The following is a 21,475-nucleotide window of genomic DNA, read 5'->3' on the forward strand; positions in this document are numbered from 1 at the left end:
ACGGGCGAAGGAGGGAGCGCGGAGAGGCAGAGGAGGAGCGGGAAGGGGAGGGGGAGGAGTCACATTCCCAGGCGAGTTCGGTTCACCGGCCGCCCTCACTCCAGCTGCCGCCAGCCACGACCGCCACAGCCCCACCGCTGGCCTCGGGCTCTCAGCCCCAACGTGCATTCGCCCCTCAAGGACAGTCTCTCCGCCCGTCGTGGTTCTAACGTCGTTTGATTCTCTCCCTGCCCCTCGTCAGAGCCCGGTGCTCGGTTCTCCGGGTTTCCCGGCCTTTCCTTCTGTGTGATCTCCCAGCGTCCTTTCAAACAGATTCCTTTCCTTCTTAAGTCGGCCGGAGTCCGTTTCTGTTCCTTGCAGTCATAGACCTTGGCTGATCTTCCCGTCCTGCTGGAGGAGTGCTCTGTGGTGTTTGTTACCGCTCGACGTCTTGGTTTTCCAGGAGGACGCGTCGGCGTCCCCTCACACTCTGAGGAGGACAACTTCCTCCCCAGAACCAGAGCAGCCCCTTTGCCTCCTTCCTCCTTCATTCAACCCTCACCTAGTCTCTTGGGACAAACTACCTCTTCCAGCGACGCTGGGCGTCTCTCGGACTCTGTTCTTTAGTCAGCCGCTTTCTTTTCGCTCCGGTTAATGCTAGTTTTTCTGTTCCGTGTATTGGATCAGGGGAGAGACGGCTTTGGGACACAGTGAAGAAATAAAGGGGAAGATGAAATACACAGATTGTGGTTTTGGCGTATAATATGAATTTATATCTATTACCCGTGTAAATATGTAGTGTGGTGGTATTTTGAGTACATAAAAGCTGCATACACTGTGAAGGCAACTTGGGTCCACATCCCCTACGACCCAGCGATGAAGCGCTCTTGGGTGCCCTGATAGTGTACATGTTTTAAATCCGTGCAGTTTCCGGGTCGTGATATATTGAGAAGGTGGGATGGAATTGACTTGGCCAAGCTCTCAGAAGAGAGTCTGTGGCTGTATAATTGTCAGGGCCCTGCCTCGTGGCCTCCACGGTGGGCGGTTGATTTTGAGTCACCGCAGGCGAGTATGGTCTGGTTGGTCTGAGTGTTTGATATAAACGTTAAACACGGTTGATAACTCTGTATCGTGAATGTAACAACTATGCGTTTGTTGTAAGAAAGAATTACAACGACCACAACAAATCCCCCAGAGGTGCATGAAGAAGAAAAGGAAAGCTCCCCCGCCTCCCCACCCCGCTCCACTGCGGCCACACCGTCGTATATATATATATGACGTGGAGGAGGCGGTGGCGGCTTTGGGACGTGCTGGGTGCTGCGCGGCCAAGGGACCCAGGAAGTCCCAAGTCCCGCCCTGACAACCGTCTGCCCTCTCTGGGCCATGGGAAAAGTGAGAAGGCAACGAAGAGGAAAGCAAGGCTACTGTTTGCAGAAATGTCACCTCAGGACAGGAGACTCTGGTAAACTGAGGCGGAATAGGCGGCTTAGGAGGGAGGCGTCAAGGGCTCCTCTTCCCGGGCCCGAAGCCCAAGAGTGGATCTCACCTCCTTTTCCGAGGTGCGAGTGAAGTGAGGAGAAGTCAATCAAAGGAGGGGGGCGCAGAGAGAAAGCGAGGCGGACGGCCACGCACGCAGCTCCACTGTCCCGGGAAGGGAAGCCTTGGGAGTGTGCGCGGGAGCCGCGGGCGCCCGGGGAGGACTCACCCGCCCGCTCTGGCGAGCGCGGAAGGCGCGGCTCCCGCGGGGGTTCCATGGTGTAATGGTGAGCACTCTGGACTCTGAATCCAGCGATCCGAGTTCAAATCTCGGTGGGACCTTGCCCATCCCTTCAGGATGAACGCCACTTTTTACCCTTCAAACCGCGTGCGGTGTCGCCCTCGCGCCCCGCTGTCGCAGAGGAAGGTGCGGGGCCCCGGAAAGGAAGCTCCTCGGCCCGCGCTGCTCCCGGTCCCTCGCCCCTCCCGCTCCTGCCGCCGCGTCCCCCGCGCTCTCCCGCCTCCTCCGCGGGAGTCGGGGTCCCGGACACCGGGTTCTGTGCGGGCGCGTCCACACGGACAGGGCCGGCGTGGCGGGGTCCCTCCCAGCCTGCGGTGCCCCCCGCTGGCCCCGCGCAGCTCTGCCCGTCGCGGCGCCTCGGAGGCCCCGGCCCCGCCGCCCAGGGTCCCGGCGACCGAGCCAGGGCCAGCCCCTCGGCAGGGTCGCCCTCGGGCCTCGGGGCCAAAGGCAGAGGCGGCGTCCGCTCCGTCCCGCACCACGAGGGGCCCCCGCGCGGCCCGTCTTGTCTTCGGACCCGCGGGCTCCTGGTGGGAGAGAGAGGGGTCCGCGGGAGACGCGGGGAGGGAGGCGGCGGCCGGCGCGGCCCTCGGCCAGGGTGTCTGGGTTTCGGGGTCGACGCTTCGAGACCCGGCCTGGAGGCGCCGTCTTTTCTTTAAACGACCCGTTTCATTCAGAGTGTTCATTTGTTCTAAGTCTGACGCACTCAGGCTGCGGTCAGAACGTCCAGCTCCTAAGTCCCCGCGGGACGCTCAAGGCCGCTGTCACACTCGACTTCGGAGCCCGACCCCCGGGGGTCTCCTCCCTCCGCCCCCAGCTGCGCCGGAACCAGGACTCCGGGCCGCGGAGCCCGGCGTCGGTGGAGACCAGGGGTCCCCGAGCGCCGGCCGCCCCGGCCCGGGCTCCTCCGGGGCCGCGGGTGAGCCGAGCGCGGGCAGCTCCGAGGCGCGGGCCCGCGGGCTCCCCGTGCGTCCTGCCGCCCCCTGGCTCCGCGGAGAAGACGCCCGAGGCCGGCAGCGGGCGGAGGCGCGCCCCAGCTCTCCCGCCCCGTGGGCACGCGCGGGGCGGGGCGACCGCGGGCCTCCCGCGCTGCGGACGGCGTCCTCCTCCGGGCGCCTTTCGCTCAGAAGCTCCTCGACCAGGGCTCCGGGGCACAGCAGGGCTGACGGCCTCAAGGCTGGGGAAGTCCGTTAGGCACTCTAAAAACCCAAGCTTTCCCGTCAGTAAGGCACTGAGAGTTGGCTTCGGTCTTGGTTCGGATATTCCCCTTTTGAGCAAGGAGACCTCCCGCTGCCGGGGAGAAGAGAGGTTCACGGCTCTTGTTCATCGAACCGGATCCGTCCGTAGGACGTGCCACCTCTGCTTTCAACGTCCTGAACGCTCCCTCGGCATCCTGTGCTTTTCAGTCGGTTTTCTTTGGACGCGCCCTTGTGTCCCGCCCGCACCCCGCCGCCGCCAGCCCGGCGCGGGTCTCGGTAGCTTCTGCGGCCGAGCGGGTCTGCGGGCGCCGGCCACGAGGGGGCGCGATCGTCCACCCCGCCTCGGTCCCCGCCTTTTCTCTTTGGCCGGGGAGTTTCTGTCCGCCAGGACGTTGGGGATCAGAAGCGAGGATGAGGGAGGTACGAGAACAGACACGTCCTGGGAAAGGGGTCGGCCAAATGCCCACGACTCCCAACACCGGATCTGGGGTTTTCTTCCGGATTGTAGTTCAGTTGTTAGCGAACACCGACACAGGATCGTTTCGCCACCGCACACGAGGGCCAGTCGCTGGAACGCCAGGCTTGTGGCAAGAGAAGAGGTTTATTATCCAAAGGCGGCCAGACGTGGAGATGAGAGTGAAAACTTAGATCCGTCTCCTCGAAGGGAAAAAGGTAGGGGTTTTAGGTAGGGGAGGGGGCGTGGGTGGCCACCAGCCTGGGTTTGGCCTTGAAGACTGAATTTGTCTTCCCCTAACTGTCTGGACTTTTCTGGTTAGTTTTCATCTTCAGCCTGCTTGGGCTTGTGAGGCAGAATCTTGATGTCTGGACCTTGACTTTCCGGGAAAGACAGCTCCCTGCCATACTAAGGAGGGACAGAAAGACCTGGTTGTTTTCGAACCACAGTTGATTATGCTGAGTATGCACAGCTGCAGTTAGCAAAGCTTATCTCGAAGTTTTGTTTTTCTCTCTCTTCTTCTAGGCCAGGGAAGAGTCTTTTCAACTTCTTCGTTCTCGGTTTCACAATATCCCGGCACTTTGGGACAGGGGAAAAACTAAAGTTACTTCTGACGGTGGGGTGGGCATGGGGGTGGGAGTGGGGAGGTTGTGTTGTTTACGATTCCTACTCCCACTTAAGGAGAAGGGATATCAAGGAGGATTCCTAATTCTCCAGGCTACTGAAGCATGGCAGGTGCAAACTGGAGGCTGAGAGCTCGCTCCTGCTGTGTGCCTGTGGAGGTAAGAAGAGAGGGCTGAGAGAAGAGGTGGGGGGGGGGGGGAGAGGAAGCTGGAGGCCGACATAGGAAGAGGCTGCTTTGGGGTGGGGAGGATGGGTGGGATGGTGTCTTGGGAAGTGGCCAGCAACGGTGTAAGGTGCAGAAGCAAGACATCAAGCACGGCAGCTGACACTCAAGAAACGAAGTCTGAGGAAAGAGTCGATATTGAAAGGGCAGGAGATGGGTAGGAAGGCTGCGCAGTTGCGGCCTCTCAGTAGCTGGGCACATGGGAAACTGGTCACGGCTCCTCCCAAGACTTCCTATGGTCCATTCCTGGGAGGATGACAGGCAGGCTATCCTGGCAAGACTCAGGTCCGACTGCGGTTCTGACTTGCGTGGCCTATACGTGCAAGGTGTCCCAGGCACCAGGACGGCGCCGTTTCCCCACACAAAACAAGCGTGTCATGCCTTCAACTCAACGGGGACAACACCTGGAACAGTTGTAGGCAGCTCCTACCTCAGACCATGACAAGGGCGAGCACACGCCCTCGCCGCCCACAGGAGGATGCCCCAGCGCCGTTCTCCTGAAAGCTTCGGCGTCGAGTAGGGCGCGGAGCAAGACCTTATCCGTCCCTGTGCGCCAACGCAGCAGAGACTCGCTGACGCCGAGAAGCGGGCCGCGCTGGGACACCAAGAGAACAAGCACCTACGCCCAGCTAAGCAAAACGCAGACGCCCTGTTCCGAAGCCGCCACGACGCTGGAGAACGCTGCAGACTGCTGAGAAAAAAAAAAGCGGAAAACCGCAGATACTTAACTCCGAAGCCTCCGTCCTTCTGCTTTTCAGACAGCGACGAAAACCAGGGGAAAGCGCGAACGCAGTCCCCCGCTACCACAAATTATGCAGTCGAGTTTCCCACACTTGGGGAAATCGCAGGGGTCAGCACATCCGGAGTGCAGTGGATAAGCCTCGCCCTGGGAAAACCACCTTCGTGATCATGGTATCTCCCCTGCCAGGTAAGTATGAGAACGCGACCTCCCTCCCCGGCCCACGCTCAGACGCCTCGCACTGTACACACAGGGTCACTTTGCTCCCCGAGCCTCCCTAGCCCTTCCACACCGCTCGCACACGCGGTTTCAAGCAACAGCCCTGGACTCGCTCCCACACCACGGGAGAGCATATTGTGTTTAAGCGGCAGATCACGACACAGCAGCCCCTGCGCTGCCATATCTGCATGGGTCCCGCCCTGTCCGTGACGTCACGACAAACAGCCCTTCCCTCCAGCCCACGCCCCGCCGCCACCGTCTCCTCCCTCCTCCCGCGACCTCCAGCCGGTCAGCCGGCGAACCGGCGGCCGGTGGGGGAAGTCACGTCGGCCTCTCCCTCCTTCCTCCCACTCCGACCTGTTGGGGCGGCGCGCGCGGCTTCCTAACTCTAGCCCTGCCCAGCGCCTGTCTGGCGGTCGGCTCAACCCCTGCGCCCTTCTGGAAGTAATGGCTTCCCGTTACAGAGGAAACCGGTTCCTTTCAAATCCACTTATCTTTGTGATGTAGCGCTGTGTGTGTGTGTGTGTGTGTGTGTGTGTGTGTGTGTGTGTGTCTATTTGATGCGGGCTCGGTGAGTCCAGGAGTCGAAAGAAAGATTTCTTGGACTCTCAAGGTCTGGCAGTAGTGCTCTTTTATTCAGAGAATAGTATGGAATGGCATAGGGACAGGACCCATGGGCAGTGAAGAGCTGCTGCAGTGTGTTGAGAGTTGGGGCTAAACTTATAAGGCATGGGTACCTGACTTATTTCTACCACACAAAGAAAAGATGACGTAAAAAGTCATTAAATGGTTTCAGTGCAGATGGGGTCTGGTTACTGTGTGGTCTATAACTTTAGATATGAATCTGGTCATAGAGATGGGCATGTAGGCCAGGATGCCCTGGGCTTCTCTCCCTGGGGCAACCCTAATCCACACCGTAAAATCCATTGGGTCCTATAGATCGGCATGTAGGCCAGGACACCTTGGGCTTCTCTCCCTGGGGCAGCCTTGATCTGTGGATCATATTGAATCATATTGAAACGCATTAAGCATCACGACTGCCAGCGAAAGCTGTTCCGTTCTTGAAAGTTCAGTTTCGTCCATCGAAAATTTCATTCAGGTTACTTTCAATCTTTAGGTGTGCAAAAGCGTTTTGGATGCTTTTTTCCCCATCCCCTTTCTGGGACACGTGTTATGGTGAACGACTAATCAGGACCCCTCTCCCCGGTCTAACAGGCAAAACTGGCAAGCAAGCCGCATAGGCTTAGAGTCAGTGCAAAATCTAGGCTGTACAGCGAGGCGGCCTTGGAGGTCATCTTAAGCCTGTGTCAGAATGACCTTGCAACCCTTCACCTCGTGACGGAAGACGCCAGCGAGAAAAGATCTGCAACCAGAAGAGAGAAAGGGTACCCAGCTCTCATACCCTCTCGCTACGTCTTTAGGTTCGGGGGGTACCTCGCCACCCTGGGACTTGCCTCCCTCCCCACATAGATGACATCAGCATTCCAGGGTACGTAACCAAGAAATTCTTACTTTATAAACGAGAGAAAAACCAGATGTACCCTGCCACGGAGGGAGGGTTTCGCCGTTTGATTGTTGGCGTATAGGACTGTTCATGAGTAAGCCCCTTTCTGCTCTTATGGACGGCCTCGTAAGAAGGCACATAAACTGTGCTCAGATCTGTAGACCTCCGTCAGAGCAGTTCCTGCAGGACGCTCTGTTGAGCTGTTTCCCAGGCTCGAGTCCTCACCTTTGGTTATTGAACGAACTCTTTCAAGTAACTTTTATCACGATTCTTTATTTCAGTTGACATTATTCATGTTTGCACCTCCTGGGCTCATCCACTTTCCTGAACTTGAACCCGGGGGCCCGAGGGTCACCGTCAATAGTCAATGTGACCTTTCGACCTTGTCCCCAACACAGACCTAGCTGAAAGGAAGTCAGTCTTGTCAATTTGCCGTTTTCTTGTTTAACCAGAGGGGTGACTCAAGGCTCACAAGGATTTATGAGCTTGTTTCACAGAAGGAAGAGAATGCCTTCAAGGAAGTTACGATCACCAATCACCAGAGATCACCACTCAGCAGATAACCGGCCCTCAGCTGCTGTTGATGCCCAGAAGTGAGACTGCCCAAGGGCTTATCAGGAGTGAAAGAAACACGCGTGACCCCTTGGTTTCTCCTGAGAAACTGCTCCTGCCAAGCCCCTTAGCTCTGTAAAACCCCCTGCTTTCTTCTCTCGTTCAGGTGGATTTGAGAGAACCTATCCTCCCGCCTTCTCCGCCAATTCGAATAAACCTTTCTCCATCTCCAAGCGCTGGTGTCTCAGTGATTGGCTTAGTGTGCACACGAACTTGAGATTAAGGGGTTTGGCATCAAACTGAATGCCTGTTTTTACTTCCTTGCTCTTGCTTTGCTTTCTGGGAAACGCTCTTGACGTTATCCTCCAACTCTAATTGTTTTGTCCTGTTTCTACTATTATGGCTTTAATAGCCAACTGTTATGTTTTTCTCTTAAGTGTTCCTTTCTTTCTTGCAACCAGTTCTTGTTTCATAGTTTCATCACCTCTGAGACTGTTAAACTATAGGGTGTCTTGTTGTTGTTGTTGTCGTCGTTGTTAAGTTGTCTCCTGGAGAAAAAAAAATTTGTTTCCAAGGAGAAGTAAGCGTCTGCTACAGCACATCCTTCCAGGTTATCAGATTCTAGCTCTGTACATTGACCTTGAGCTTTTTAGTAATTCTTTGGAAATTGTGGGTTACTGATGGATATGTAAATTTGTCCTTCCTGGCAGTTATCATAATTTACTTCCTCCAGCCAGAGAATGAAAGAGTTCAGTCTCCATTTGCAATTCCTCTCCGTAGTCCTTTACTCCCAAGCACTTTACTTTGTGTTGTTTTGACTCTCCCTTTGGACGGATTTTTAACATCCGTCTGCTACCCTCTATCTTATGAGTAAAATACATCCTTTAACATGTGTTCATCGTTGTAACTATGCGAGTCATGGTTTTACCTTTCCCTGAAAATTGCTTTTCAAACACTTCTCCTTGCATGTGTTCCCTATGTTACCAGCTGCACGTTTTGGAAAGTTCTCTCTGTCGTATTACACATACTACATTTGTACTGGATATTCTCTGCCCTTCCGGATTCCCTCTCTACCTTTCTCCTCTGATCTGAGTGCCTGAGGCTGACCCCCACAGCCAGCATTTCCTGGTCTTCCTTGTCCTCTGGATCCAGGTGCGTGCAGCCAGTGCAAGGAGATCAGAGAGGAGGGGAGAGAAGCCAGGGCATTTTTAAAGCCCCCAGCAACCTCCCTGCCAGGCCTCAGGTTGGTGTCACTCGTAGATTCCTCCTCCAAAGACCGTGGTCCTGTCTAGTGATCCTCCCTGAGATGGCAGGTCTCCTTGGGTCTGGTGGCTACTTCCCATTGCTATGGACTCAAATGTATCCCCCTAACGTTCATACAGAGGCCCTCCCCTCCCCCAGTGTAACAGTATTTGTAGATAGGGCCTTTGGGAGGTGATCAGAATTAGATGAGGTCTGGAAGGTGGGGCACTCATGATGGGATTCGTGCCCTTGTAAGAGACACCAGAGAACTCCCTCTCCCCTTGTCTCTGCCCCTTGAAAGGGAATGTTACCGAACCCTAAGGGATTGGTGACTTGGAGTCCCTGCTGCCAATAGAACTAGACCAGGTTCGGAATAGCAGAGCAGAAACTTTATTTATTGATTAATGAATGGAGGAGGCAGAGTTCATGCTCTAAAACACCTTTTCCTCAAAGGGAAGCTGAGCAGGGTTCTTATGGGGTATGAAGGGAGAGGAGGTCTCTGCATCATCACTCAGGGCGGGGGCATTTGGGGCATGGGCAGATCTTCCCTACTTGCAGACAGCACCTTTGCACACATTTCCTCTTGCTCCCGGCCCCCCATTACTATCTTGGACCTTTCTGGTTTGGACCGGTTCTGCGGTTTGGCCATCTGGCAGTGTTCTGCCTTAGCTCCTATAAGCAAGCACAACTTGAAAACACAGCATTAGACATGGAAAATGTTTTAGGGACTTCTCTGGGCGACAGGGGCAGAGTGTGCCACTCTAAAATGTGCCACTCTGGCATGTGGATTGTTTTGAGCTGAAGGCAGTTGTTGCTCAGCAGACTCAGGAGAAACCTACCTCTCCCTTAACTGCCTAAAAGAATTTAAATAGGGGCCTGTACCAGAAAGAGAGCTATTACCAGAGAGAACTGTTTTATCTGAAAGACTTATCTGTATGGCAGGGCAAACAACTGATTACCAAACATCTGTTCTTCTTACTGTCTTGTGAATGAGCCTCCTCTCCTTTGAAGCCCCTGGCCCCATCCCATTCCTTAGCTCAGGATGACATATAAGCCTCAGTTGCCCAACTGCCTTTGAGTCTCATATTTTTAAGGGTCTCCTGAAAGTACAAAATTTGTTTTTCCCCCTGTTAATCTGTCTTGTGTCAATTTAATCATTAGACCAGCCAAAGAACCTAGAAGGGAAGAGGGGGAAACCTCAAGCTCCAAGGCTCAGAAAACCACACAGACTACCATAATGAATCGCGTTGTTCGTCTCATTTGACACCTGTGCCTTCCACCATGCGAAGGCAGAAGGGCAGCTGAATAGCCTCCCCTGAACTCTCCTTGCCCATGACTTGACTCAAAAGCTGGCACCCCTGGGGTCACCCAGGACCACGACACTCCCGGGACTGAGCCGAGTGGGCCCCAAGGAAATCTGAACACCCTGTGGGCTCCTGTGATGGCTCTTCCCGTCTTCACCCGACTGCCCTTCATTGCCAGCACTCCCCAGGCCCGGGGTGGATGTGTGGGCTGGAATGAGTGGGAAGGACATACAGCAGTCAGAGAAGGAGCATTTGCCCACCCTTCCCAGAGGGCTTCGGGCCAGTGGGGTGCTGCCGCTTCCTTCTTCAGATTCCTGGGTCCAGCACAGAGCTCCTTGAGTGCAAAGGTCATGGTGATGGTCACCCGTGGGCCCCCTTGCTGAACACAGGGGCTGGCACTCACCAGGGCACTCTATTAGGTCTTGTTGAATTCCTGATATTACAGACTTAATTAATACCAGCCCCGATATGGGTTCCCCTACACTGAACCCTGCAAATATGGGATTAAAACCAAAAGCACAACCCATTCCCTGCTTCTTTAGTTACACTCATATGTAAATATTTGTTTCTTTAACCTCTGACTCCCTGAGCTTTACAACCAAATAGAAATTACAAATTGTTAAAAGCTCAGGTGGCCTCACGCTGGGCCCCCACTAAAGTTGTAACTAGTCACAGGACCTTGAAGTCTATTACAGGGAACCTAAGGTCCAGAGAATATCGAGAAACTAAAGCTTCCCAGGCCCCAACTCCTCAGCTTCCTGATGCCAGAGTCTGCCATCCACCATGGAGATAAACAGCCAAGAACGCTCATCTTCGAAATCCTTTATCTCCTCTGCTGGGGCTGGAAGCAACCCCAGACACAGGCCAATGGCAAAATGCTGACCAGCAAGGCCATGGCCCTGGCCCCCTGGCCCCCTACAAACAGCCGCATTCCTAACCTTTAAAAAGCCCTACCTGTTTACCTGAGGCGAGAGAGCAGTTACTTGTGACACCGGGGCTCTCTGCACTGAGAACAGAAAGGAAACCCCACCGTGCGCCCACCTTGAGTATTCATGAGAAACGCTGAACTTGCTCCAAGTCTGAATATGGACAGGACCTATGCCAAATGGTGCCACCTTGTATTGGCATCTTTCCACACCCATTTTTCTGGTTGATATATTTCAAATATCAGTAGGGCCTTTTTAGACCAAATGAGATTAAATGACAGTTCCCACTCAACCTGGATACTTTAAATAAAATATAACAAATATAGCGGACCTAGCACCGCTCATCAAGCCACGCTGTGGCAGCGTCCCACATAAAGTAGAGGAAGATTGGCACAGGTGTTAGCTCAGAGACAATCTTCACACACAGTTCGCACTCCAACTGAATCCTTTAAATAGAATGTAGTAAAATAGAAACTTGATAACATCACCCTCCTGCAAGTTTTTGACTCCAAGTAAGTGATGGAAGTATACTTCAGGTAAAGTGCACAAATCTTAAGTGCACAACCTGATGAATTTTCATGAAAGTTACCATTATCTAGGTCAATTTGTAGAAGATTTACGTCAGTCCAAAAATTAGACCTCCTTTCTCGGCAATCTTCACACCACCCTCACTTAGGCAATTGATATTCTGATTTCTGTCTGATTTGCCTGTCCTTGAACTTCCCGTAAATGAATATGCTTTTTTGCCTGGCTTCATTTTTTCTTTTTCTGCAACATAACACTTTTGAGATGCATCCATTTTGTTGTATGTGTCAATACCTCATTTTGGTATTACTGATGAGTGTTACACCAATATGTGAATACACTACAGTTGATGGACAATTGGCATATTTCATTCGTCATCTATACTATTTTATTTATTTTCTTGCTCAAATTGTTCCAGTTTCGGGCACTATGGGCTCTTTCAGTTGCCTTCTGTGTCCCTTAGACATACTCCCTTTGTAGTGGAGAGGTTTTTTTGTTGGTTGAGTTTGGTTTTCTTCTGTCTGCTTTCTGGCACTGCAAGATGCTCCGGGCTGACCTTGTGTATTTCCTGCCCCAATCTTAGATTCAGCCACTCCTCCAAAGAGGCCTGATTCCTTTTATTGGTGGCTTGATTTTTTATTATTGGTGTCTGAAAATATTTTATATTCAGAACTTGAGTCATTTGTTAGATAAATGTAATACAAATAATTTCTTCCAGTCTGGCTTGCCTTTTCACTTTCTTCTTCTTTTTTTTTTTTTTAAAGACTTGGCACCTGGGTTAACAATTGTTGCCAAGCTTTTTTTTTTTTTTCCTGCTTTATCTCCCCAACCCCCCCCCCCCGTACACAGTTGTATATCTTAGTTGCAGGTCCTTCTAGTTGTGGGATGTGGGACGCCGCCTCAAGGTGGCCTGAGGAGTGGTGCCATGTCCGCGCCCAGGATCCGAACCTTGGGCCGCCGCAGCGGAACGTGCAAACTTATCCACTCGGCCACGGAGCCGGCCCCGCCTTTTCACTTTCTTATCATGATTTTTTATGAGTGTAAGTTTTTATTATTTTTGTGAAATCCAATTGACCTATACAGTTTTTTCTTTTATTGTTAAGGCCTTCGTCTCTGAGAAATCTCTCCTGCCTCAGGATCATAAATATATATCCTGCATTTAATTCTGGGAGCCATAGATAGTTAATTTCCACTTTTAGACCTATGGTTCATCTCAGATTCATTTCCTGAACACAGCAGGCTTGAGAATACTAAACACTAGATGTCACATCTTCCTTTTTCTTTGTTCCCACTCTCATTTTACTTTAAGTAAACATCTGTCATACACCCTGACACATGTCTGACAGTTCTGCTGTGGGTAAAACTGTAACTGAATAGTCATATTCCTAGATTTTGTTTCCTAGCATTAACGTTATCAAGTATTTTGATGACATTCTGAGACCTAAACTTTTCTGTGGAGTCTTGTTTTTCTCTAGAGGCTGTTAGGATCTTTTCTTCATCCCTGAAGTTCTGATAGTCCTATGTGATGTATTTTACTCTGACTCCTTTCTCCTCCTTTGGTTGGGCACACCATCAGCCTTTCAATGAGAGACCGTATGTGTTTAAGGTGCAGGATATTTTCTCATCATGATTAGTGGATAATTTCCTCTCCTTTTTTTTCTCAGCAGGTGAGAGAATCGGTTTCCATTGGGAGTGGTTTATTATACCCTCGTAACAAGAAACCATGTTTTTTTCCATGAGAAATATTGATTTGCTGTCCTATGGAAATTATTACAAGAAACCAAATTATAGAACATGCACACAGAGAAACACCCCAAACTCTGAAGAGAAACCGAAGGAGGGATTGTAACGGAGGAGCTCATTTTCACCCTCACTCCATAATTTTCCAAGGGTTGTTTCCAGAAATGTTAACCAATCCCAATACCCTGCTAAAAGTGTCATATTTAGTTCTGGACAAGATTTCAGTGTTTTTTCTCTCACCCTCTTGTGTCCTTGGAACTTGCTGAAATCAGTACACTTGTGCAGACAGCAGAAAGTGGAATGTGTTTCCTACCCTTCAAGAGATGTTGGAAAATTTCTTTTAATGGAGTTTTTGAGGCATCATCTGTCTGTGCACATTGTGCAATGGAATCTATGATACCACTGCTTTCCCTGACTGAAAATTAGCCTTAATGTGCTTGCCTTTAAGGAATAACATCACTACAGGAGCAGTAAAGCAATGTGGGGCTCTTCTGGCACCTGCAGCCTCTGGCATATGTCAGAAGACGAAATACTTCAAACAACAGATCAAATCACCCAGCATCTCTAACTCCTAAATTTCAGTTTGAGTGGATATAAGCCTTTGGGTTTTATTGATTTGTTGGAGTTTGAAAAACTTATTCTAGATGCGAATTAGTTTTTCTTTTATATGCTACATGTACTTTCCCTGTAAATGGGTATCCAGTTTTAAATGTGCATAGATTCATTCTCCATTTTCATATAGTCAAATATTTTTCCTTAAAAAGTCTCACCTACAATTTGGTTACGGGCATGTGTCAAAGGTTTATTTCAAGCCTATCTCAAGAGAAGAAATTTATACCTAAGCCAATTCAAATATTTCTGTTTTGATAGATAGAGACTATGAAAAGATTCATTGCAAATCATTATGAACCTGAATACAGCAGAAGAATGTCTGGGTAAAGACAATTACGTTTCTTGTGAAAATGCTTCAAGGTTATTTGGTTCCACCCAAAATTAATAATCAACTGAGCAGGGTTTCCAGATGGAACTCTTAAACTTATTGTACTCTGTCAGCGTTTTATCAAGAATGCTGATGTATTCCCAGAAGAGGTAGATGATCACACCAGATCACAAAAGTTCTTCCCCAGCTCAGATTCAGTACGATTTTCTATCTCAATATTGCCCTTTATGTCTAATAATCAAACACTTTAAGTACATATTTATTTTACCTAGTATGTATTAATGTTTCATTGCAGATGACAGCAATCCAAATACTAATCATCTCAAGCCAAGAAAGAGAATTTACTAGCTGTCAGGTCAGTGGTCCAAGACACAGAAGTGAGTAAAAGAGATTCCTGGGTGTCCTTTCTCGGAAGTGTTGGGCATTGTTTAGTGCAGAGTTCAGCAAATGTGATTGTAAGGGCCAGATAGTGAACAAAGCAGGCTTGTGGGCCAAGAGGCAAAATCAAGGATACTATGTAGATCTTTACATAACGAGAAAGAAATCATATTTTCATGTAGTTTTTATCTATAAAATTCAAAATTAACCCTAAAAACTGAGTCCGTTGCATCAGAAGTTGGCACTATCCTGCTTGTCTGGGCTCCCTGGTGCCAACCCCTCTTCCCTCCACACAGGCCATTCTTTCCTTGCTTTCTCCAAAAGGGAGTCCCACACGAAAGACCCTGTGCTCTGCAGGACAGTGACATGCCAAGAGGCCCACCAAGTCCACCAGTCCCACTCCCAGAGCGAGTTGCCACATCCCCACAGCACCTCAAAACTGCCCTAGAGACACACCTTTGCGAGGCCTCCACGTGTGGAGGGCCCATCATGGGGTGGACCAAGTTGCCTGGAGGAGGTGGGAGGGGAGGCGTCCAGGGCGACAAGGGGCCAAACACAGAGATCAAGGCATCTCCAACCTCCAAAAGGATTCAGGCAGATGCAGGAATGGAGATGTCTGGAGAGAGAAAGCTTTCAAGCAAGGCTCCCTGGCCCTCAACCGGACTCTCAATTTCCTCCCTGCAGCCTGCTGCACCTGCAACTTTCCCACCCTACTTGATGCCAATTACACACTTCCATACACTCAGGCCAAAAAATGTTACAATTTTCCTTGACGACTGGTCTTTCTGTCACACTCTACATCCAATTAGTCAGGGATTTCTGTCTTCCTGGGCCCTCAGGTGCCGACTTTGACCTGTACAATCTCTTTTCCTGCTCTCTGAAGTTTGGTAAACAATTCTGATAAAGGCCAAGAGATTAATTCAACTCAGGACTCTGGGTTCACTCAGCCTTTAGGGTTTGACACTCTTGATCACAGGATCGTTGGGTTGGACATCCTCTGTGCCTTTTCCTTGGCTCAAAGTGAGCCTTTCCAGGCTTATCCTCAAGATCAAAGTAGAGGTATGGACAAGATTCACCAGGCAGGGCTGCTCTTGCTCCTTCCGGAGATTTTAGGCATTGTTCCTAAATCCCCAAGAATCTAATTTTTGTTTTCCAGACAAAAAGGTCCATAGGTTTCTCCCAGCATTAATCAGTGCCAGATCTGAAAGAGATCATCTAAGAGCATTATTCCCTTCCTCAAATACACTTTTCTAGAAATAGCGTGATGACAATTTTCCCGGGAATCACAATCCATTTATGAGCACCATTTATTGGCTACAATCTTCCTATTGCCATTTGTTACCTATGTGACCTACACTCTTTTCTGTATGGCCGTGCTTTTCAGCTCAGGGATGCTTTTCTAAACATAAAACTAGCAATAACAGCAGCCTTGCTAAGACTTTTTGCTAACTCTTGGACACATCACCAGGCAAATCTCATAGGATTTGACAGGTAAAGGATCATAGCACTGTCCCCATTCCTTGGCGTTATGGACTGAATTGTGTCCCCTTTCAAATTCCTATGTTGCAGCTCTAATTCTCAATGTGTCTGCATTTGGAGGTAGTGCCTTTAAGTAGGTGATCATGGTTCAATGAGGTGATAAGGATGGGGCCCTAATCCAATAGGACTGGTGTCAATATAAGAAGACTAAGGGACACCAGAGACCTCCACACACAGAGAAAAGGCCCTGCAAGCATACAGTGAGATGGCACCCTTCTCCAAATGCCAGAAAGAGAGGCCCACCAGAAATCAACTCTACCAGAACGTTGATGTTGGATGTCTGGTCTCTAGAACTGTGAGCAAATAAATGTCTGTTGTTTAAGCCACCTAATCTGTGGCTTCTTGTCATGCAGCCCACGCAGACTAATATAATTGATAATTGCACTGCATTCACCTAATTTGGCTACATAATGGGAAGTGAAAGTACCTTTAGGAATAAGCACTATCAAATTGGCTGGTGTGAATACTGTGTCTTTTGCACTGATACTGCCTTCCTTAGTTACATGTACATTTAAGCCTGGGCCTGGGACCATAAGACCAGGCAAAATGAAAAAGCCTGGAAGATGGGAAAGATATAAATTTGCATAATTGCATCCTGTCCTCACCTTCACATCTCAGCAACTTTTTCAGTGGAGTCTGCACCTTATGTGTACCTTCAGATGCAATCTGAGTGCACAATCATTTAAACAATGAAGCCAATTTTTCCAATTTTCACCATCACGCGCTTGGAGAAACGAGTATTTCACTTAACCAGTCCCATTTTCATCGAGACCACTTCTCTGAGGATGATAAAGATGTGGTGTGTCCATGTAATATTATGTTTCTTTGTCTTTTCTCCATGCCCAGAGTGTCCTCTTCATTCTGCTAGTCCGCATTTGACCACAAACTGGAATCTCAGAAAATCTCAACTGCCTCTGGAAAATCTCACCTAACCTAACCCCAATTGCCCATGTACAAAGATTAGTATGGTAATTAAGGAGAAAGAGCCCCATTACACAAACTCAATGAGAGCCATGGGTGATAATTGTAACTGTTGACTGGCTTGTACCAAGGTTTCTCTTCCACACTAAGTGTATAGGGCTAGGCTAATTGGCAGGGATCTTCAAGGTGCTCATTATCCCCACCCAAGAAACTCCTAAAAAGTTGTCATGAGTTAAAGGGATTTAAGTGGTGTACTGAGGGAAAATCAGTCCTGAAGTAGATGAAAAGGTGAGCATTCTATGAAACAGAAGTGTAATTCCACATGTGCTTAAGATATGGAAAGTTGTAAGTAAGAGAAAGTTGTTTCCACTCTAAACAAGACAAAAGCTGGATGAGCTACAAAATCATACCCATTTCGAGCCCACCAGATGGCTGAGGTTGGAAGGCCACTGGGTAAACTGAAGTCCAAAGCATGACAAACCTCTCCAAGGAGGGACACACACATGAACCGTTTCATCTTTGGCAGATAATGGAAGTAAAAGATGGTGGCTATATAAGTTATTAAGGAGAAAATAACTGGAATTTTAACTATTTTCTAAAGAGCAAGTGTGGGCTATCATGACAGTTTACAATCTCTGAGAGGCCCAGCTACTAGGTAGGTTTCTGCCCATTTACCAGGGCTTTCTCTCAGGCCTCCACCAAGGGCTCACACACACAAAAAAAGTGGGGCAGGGCAAGAGACTCTCTCAAGGTTGCCTCAGTGGTGCACGCATGCAGATCGTTATCAGCCACCACTGTGGTAGAGGTACAAAACCTGGCCATTTCTCTCATATGACATGAAAGTCATCTACCATTGATGCTGGAGCAAGAAACTCTACCAACCCTTGGTCCCAAGTATAGGTCAGCTGCTCTTGGGGCAGGGTTAGAAGTAAAAGCTGTCTACCACTGGATAAGGGGCAGGAGACTTGTTCTTGCTCAAGTCTTCCAATCTTTGAAAGGTGGAGGGCTATTACTACAAGAGGGAGGTCACAGAAACTCTGAGGTTCAGGCACACGTGCCTTGGTTTTGGTACACAGAGCCTGCCCAAGACCGAGGCTAAAACAGGAGAACTGAATCCTCCCCTTTCCTGCAGAAGCCTTGGACTGAAAAACAAGCAAAAGTAATCAAATCTACTTCTAGAGGAGAGGCAAGAGTGCAGCAAGAGATCCCTCTATAATGCAGGCGTATTAGAGCTGAGTGGAGCAGAAATGCCGAGAAAAAGCCCTGCAGTACCTCCGGTCTCACACTAAGCCCACAGTAAAAGCCATGCACTGAAGAAGGAACTAGAAGCCTGTGGTGCACAGCAGCTAACTAGGGCAGCAATAAAATCCAATGCCATCTCAACTGCTTGCTTGATTTATTCAAACACCTATACTAAAGGCCTGACAGAAGAATAGGCACAATTACTTACAGGTATAAATACTGTTAACATAGCTCTCAATTTTCTTTTTACACACAGCGTTTAGCATTCTATAAAAACTTATAATACACACACACATACACACAGAGATTACTATGTCATGAGGGAAAGCAGTCATTAGAATGAGATGCCTAGATGTTGGACAGGGATTTTAAAATACTATACAATAATATTTTAAGACTCTAATACTGTCGTTCTTAAGCAGAGTGAGCATGCTCTCTGTTGGAACATTTGGCAATGTCTAGAGACATTTTCAATTGTCATAACTGGAAAGGGTGCTATTGGCGTTTAATAGGTAGACTCCAAGGATGCCTCAAAACATCCTATAATGCAGAGGACTGTCCCCTGCAACAAAGAATTGTCCCATCCAAAATGCCAAAAAAGCCATTGATCATAAATGCTGATGGAGTGGGAAAGGTGGACGACATGCATGAACAAGAGGAAGAATTTCATCAGAGATGGAAAATATTAAAAAGAAGCAAATGCTAGTAATTTTTTTAATGACTCTGGAGATGAAGAACTTCTTCACTGGACTTACCCACAGACTGGACACAGCAGAGGAAAGAATCAGCTATCCTGAAGACAGGTCAATAAAAATTGATGATACTAACATAAAATGAAAAATAATTAGTGACCCAAAAAATGGAGTGTAAAAGATGTCAACCAATATTCTGTAGTTCCGCATTTGTGTACTTGAAGTTCCAGAAAGAGAAGCAGGAGTTTAGAGCAGAAGAAATATCTGAAGAATTCTACAATATTAATGAAAGACAAAAAAAAAAAAAAAAATCAGACACCTAAACAATGAACCCAAAGCACAAAAATAAAGGAAAACACACTGAGACATGTCCTAATAAAGCTGCTAGTGGCCAGCCCCACGTTGTAGTGGGTAAGTTTGGCACGCTCTACTTCAGTGGCCCAGGTTCGCGGGTTTAGATCCTGGGTGTGGACATACACAACTCATCAGCCATGCTGTGATGGTGACCCACATACAAAGTAGAGGAAGACTAGCACAGATGTTAGATCAGGGCTAATCTTCCTCAAGCTAAAAAAGAGGAAGATTGGCAACAGGTGTTAGCTCAGGGCCAATCTTCCTCACACACAAAATATTTTTAAAAGTTATTGACTGGATAAAGCAGAAGATTTTAAAGTATAACACGGTGTTTGTATTGCATGTAAAAATGAGATGTGTGAAGACAACCACAGCAAAAAGGATAAGAGGGAGAAAATGGAAGCATTATGTTGTAAATTCTTACCCTGCACAGAGACAAGGACATTACTTTGTGATACAGGGATCATTTTTCAAGAAGATATAAACATTCTGAGTAGGTATCTAATCCAATAACAGAGCTTCAGATTATATAAAACAAAAAATTAATAGAACAGAAAGGAGAATTAGGTAAGTCCAACATTATGATTGGAAACGTAAGTTCTCCTTAGTAATGAATAGAACAAGTAATCAAAAAAGTTAATAAGCATATGGAAGACCTGAACAACACTATCAACCAACTTGATTTGTGGAATGGTCCACCAGCTACAACAGGATACATTTTGCATGTGAACCATTTACCAAGACAGACCATACTCTGAGCTGTCGAAAAAAACTCAAAAGTTTTAAAAGGATTGAAATCATGCCAAGTATGTTCTCTGATAACAAAGATAGTTAGAAACCAATGACAAAAGGTTCTAGTTGAAATAACTCTTATCTTCCTTTACCCTCTCCAGACGTTTTGGGTACTTTTTCACAATTACTTCACTTTGCTCAACCTAGCACATAAGCACTTAGGCCTATGCACTTTTGGGTTCTTATTTTCCTTGAAAGCTCCCATGTACATGTAAGAATAGTTGTATGCTTTTCAACTGTTCAATGCTTTGTCTTATGTCGACTCAATTCTCAGGCCCAGCCACAGACAACGAGAAGGTAGAGGAAAAGTTTAGTCTCCCCTGCAGTTTCATTCTGAATCCTCTTCCCTTGACTTGAAGGCAGCCGCCATTTTGCTCTGTGCTCTTAGGACCTCTTCTTTAAGGTGGAGGAGGAGGGAGATATGGTGGGGGGGGGAAGGAAAAGATTTCCCCTCTTCCTTTCTAGGTCATTCAGCTGATCAATGATTAAATTCACACAAGACAGATTAACAGGGGGAATATAAATTTTGCACTTTCAGGAGCCCCATAAAAATATGAGACTAAAGGCAGTCGAGAATTGAGGCTTACGTGTCATCTACAGCTAAGGAACAGGATAGGGGGCCTGGGGCTTCAAAGGAGAGGAGCATCATTCAGAGGACAATAAGAGCACATGTTTATTAATCAGTTGTTTGCCCTGCCATACAGATAAGTCTTTCAGATAAAACAGTTCTCTCTGGTAATAGCTCTCTTTCTGGTACAGGCCCCTATTTAAATTCTTTTAGGCAGTTAAGGGAGAGGTAGGTTTCTCCTGAGTCTGCTGAGCAACAACTGCCTTCAGCTCAAAACAATCCACATGCCAGAGTGGCACATTTTAGAGTGGCACACTCTGCCCCTGTCGCCCAGAGAAGTCCCTAAAACATTTTCCATGTCTAATGCTGTGTTTTCAAGTTGTGCTTGCTTATAGGAGCTAAGGCAGAACACTGCCAGATGGCCAAACCGCAGAACCGGTCCAAACCAGAAAGGTCCAAGATAGTAATGGGGGGCCGGGAGCAAGAGGAAATGTGTGCAAAGGTGCTGTCTGCAAGTAGGGAAGATCTGCCCATGCCCCAAATGCCCCCGCCCTGAGTGATGATGCAGAGACCTCCTCTCCCTTCATACCCCATAAGAACCCTGCTCAGCTTCCCTTTGAGGAAAAGGTGTTTTAGAGCATGAACTCTGCCTCCTCCATTCATTAATCAATAAATAAAGTTTCTGCTCTGCTATTCCGAACCTGGTCTAGTTCTATTGGCAGCAGGGACTCCAAGTCACCAATCCCTTAGGGTTCGGTAACATTCCCTTTCAAGGGGCAGAGACAAGGGGAGAGGGAGTTCTCTGGTGTCTCTTACAAGGGCACGAATCCCATCATGAGTGCCCCACCTTCCAGACCTCATCTAATTCTGATCACCTCCCAAAGGCCCTATCTACAAATACTGTTACACTGGGGGAGGGGAGGGCCTCTGTATGAACGTTAGGGGGATACATTTGAGTCCATAGCAATGGGAAGTAGCCACCAGACCCAAGGAGACCTGCCATCTCAGGGAGGATCACTAGACAGGACCACGGTCTTTGGAGGAG

At 48.5% G+C, this 21,475-nt stretch overlaps 1 long non-coding RNA gene and 2 other non-coding genes across 4 annotated transcripts; 2 read left to right on the forward strand and 1 right to left on the reverse strand.

Annotated features, from left to right (window-relative positions):
• The first annotated feature begins 1,725 nt into the window (after positions 1–1,725).
• TRNAQ-CUG (transfer RNA glutamine (anticodon CUG)) lies at positions 1,726–1,797 on the forward strand. The gene has a single exon. It is a non-coding gene; the product is annotated as a tRNA-Gln (tRNA).
• A 1,546-nt stretch (positions 1,798–3,343) lies between these two features.
• On the forward strand, positions 3,344–7,500 carry LOC138924093 (uncharacterized). 2 transcript variants are annotated; one of them, XR_011438718.1, is made up of 4 exons: positions 3,344–3,624; positions 4,124–4,188; positions 6,427–6,700; positions 7,168–7,500. It is a non-coding gene; the product is annotated as an uncharacterized lncRNA (long non-coding RNA). The 2 variants fall into 2 exon arrangements; XR_011438719.1 differs by having other exon boundaries at positions 3,355–3,624; positions 7,213–7,500.
• Positions 5,026–5,189, reverse strand: LOC138924390 (U1 spliceosomal RNA). Its single transcript, XR_011439437.1, has one exon. It is a non-coding gene; the product is annotated as a U1 spliceosomal RNA (small nuclear RNA).
• Positions 7,501–21,475: the final 13,975 nt, after the last annotated feature.

The sequence above is a fragment of the Equus caballus genome, chromosome 5 (assembly GCF_041296265.1).
Source record: "Equus caballus isolate H_3958 breed thoroughbred chromosome 5, TB-T2T, whole genome shotgun sequence".
Lineage (NCBI taxonomy): Eukaryota > Metazoa > Chordata > Mammalia > Perissodactyla > Equidae > Equus > Equus caballus.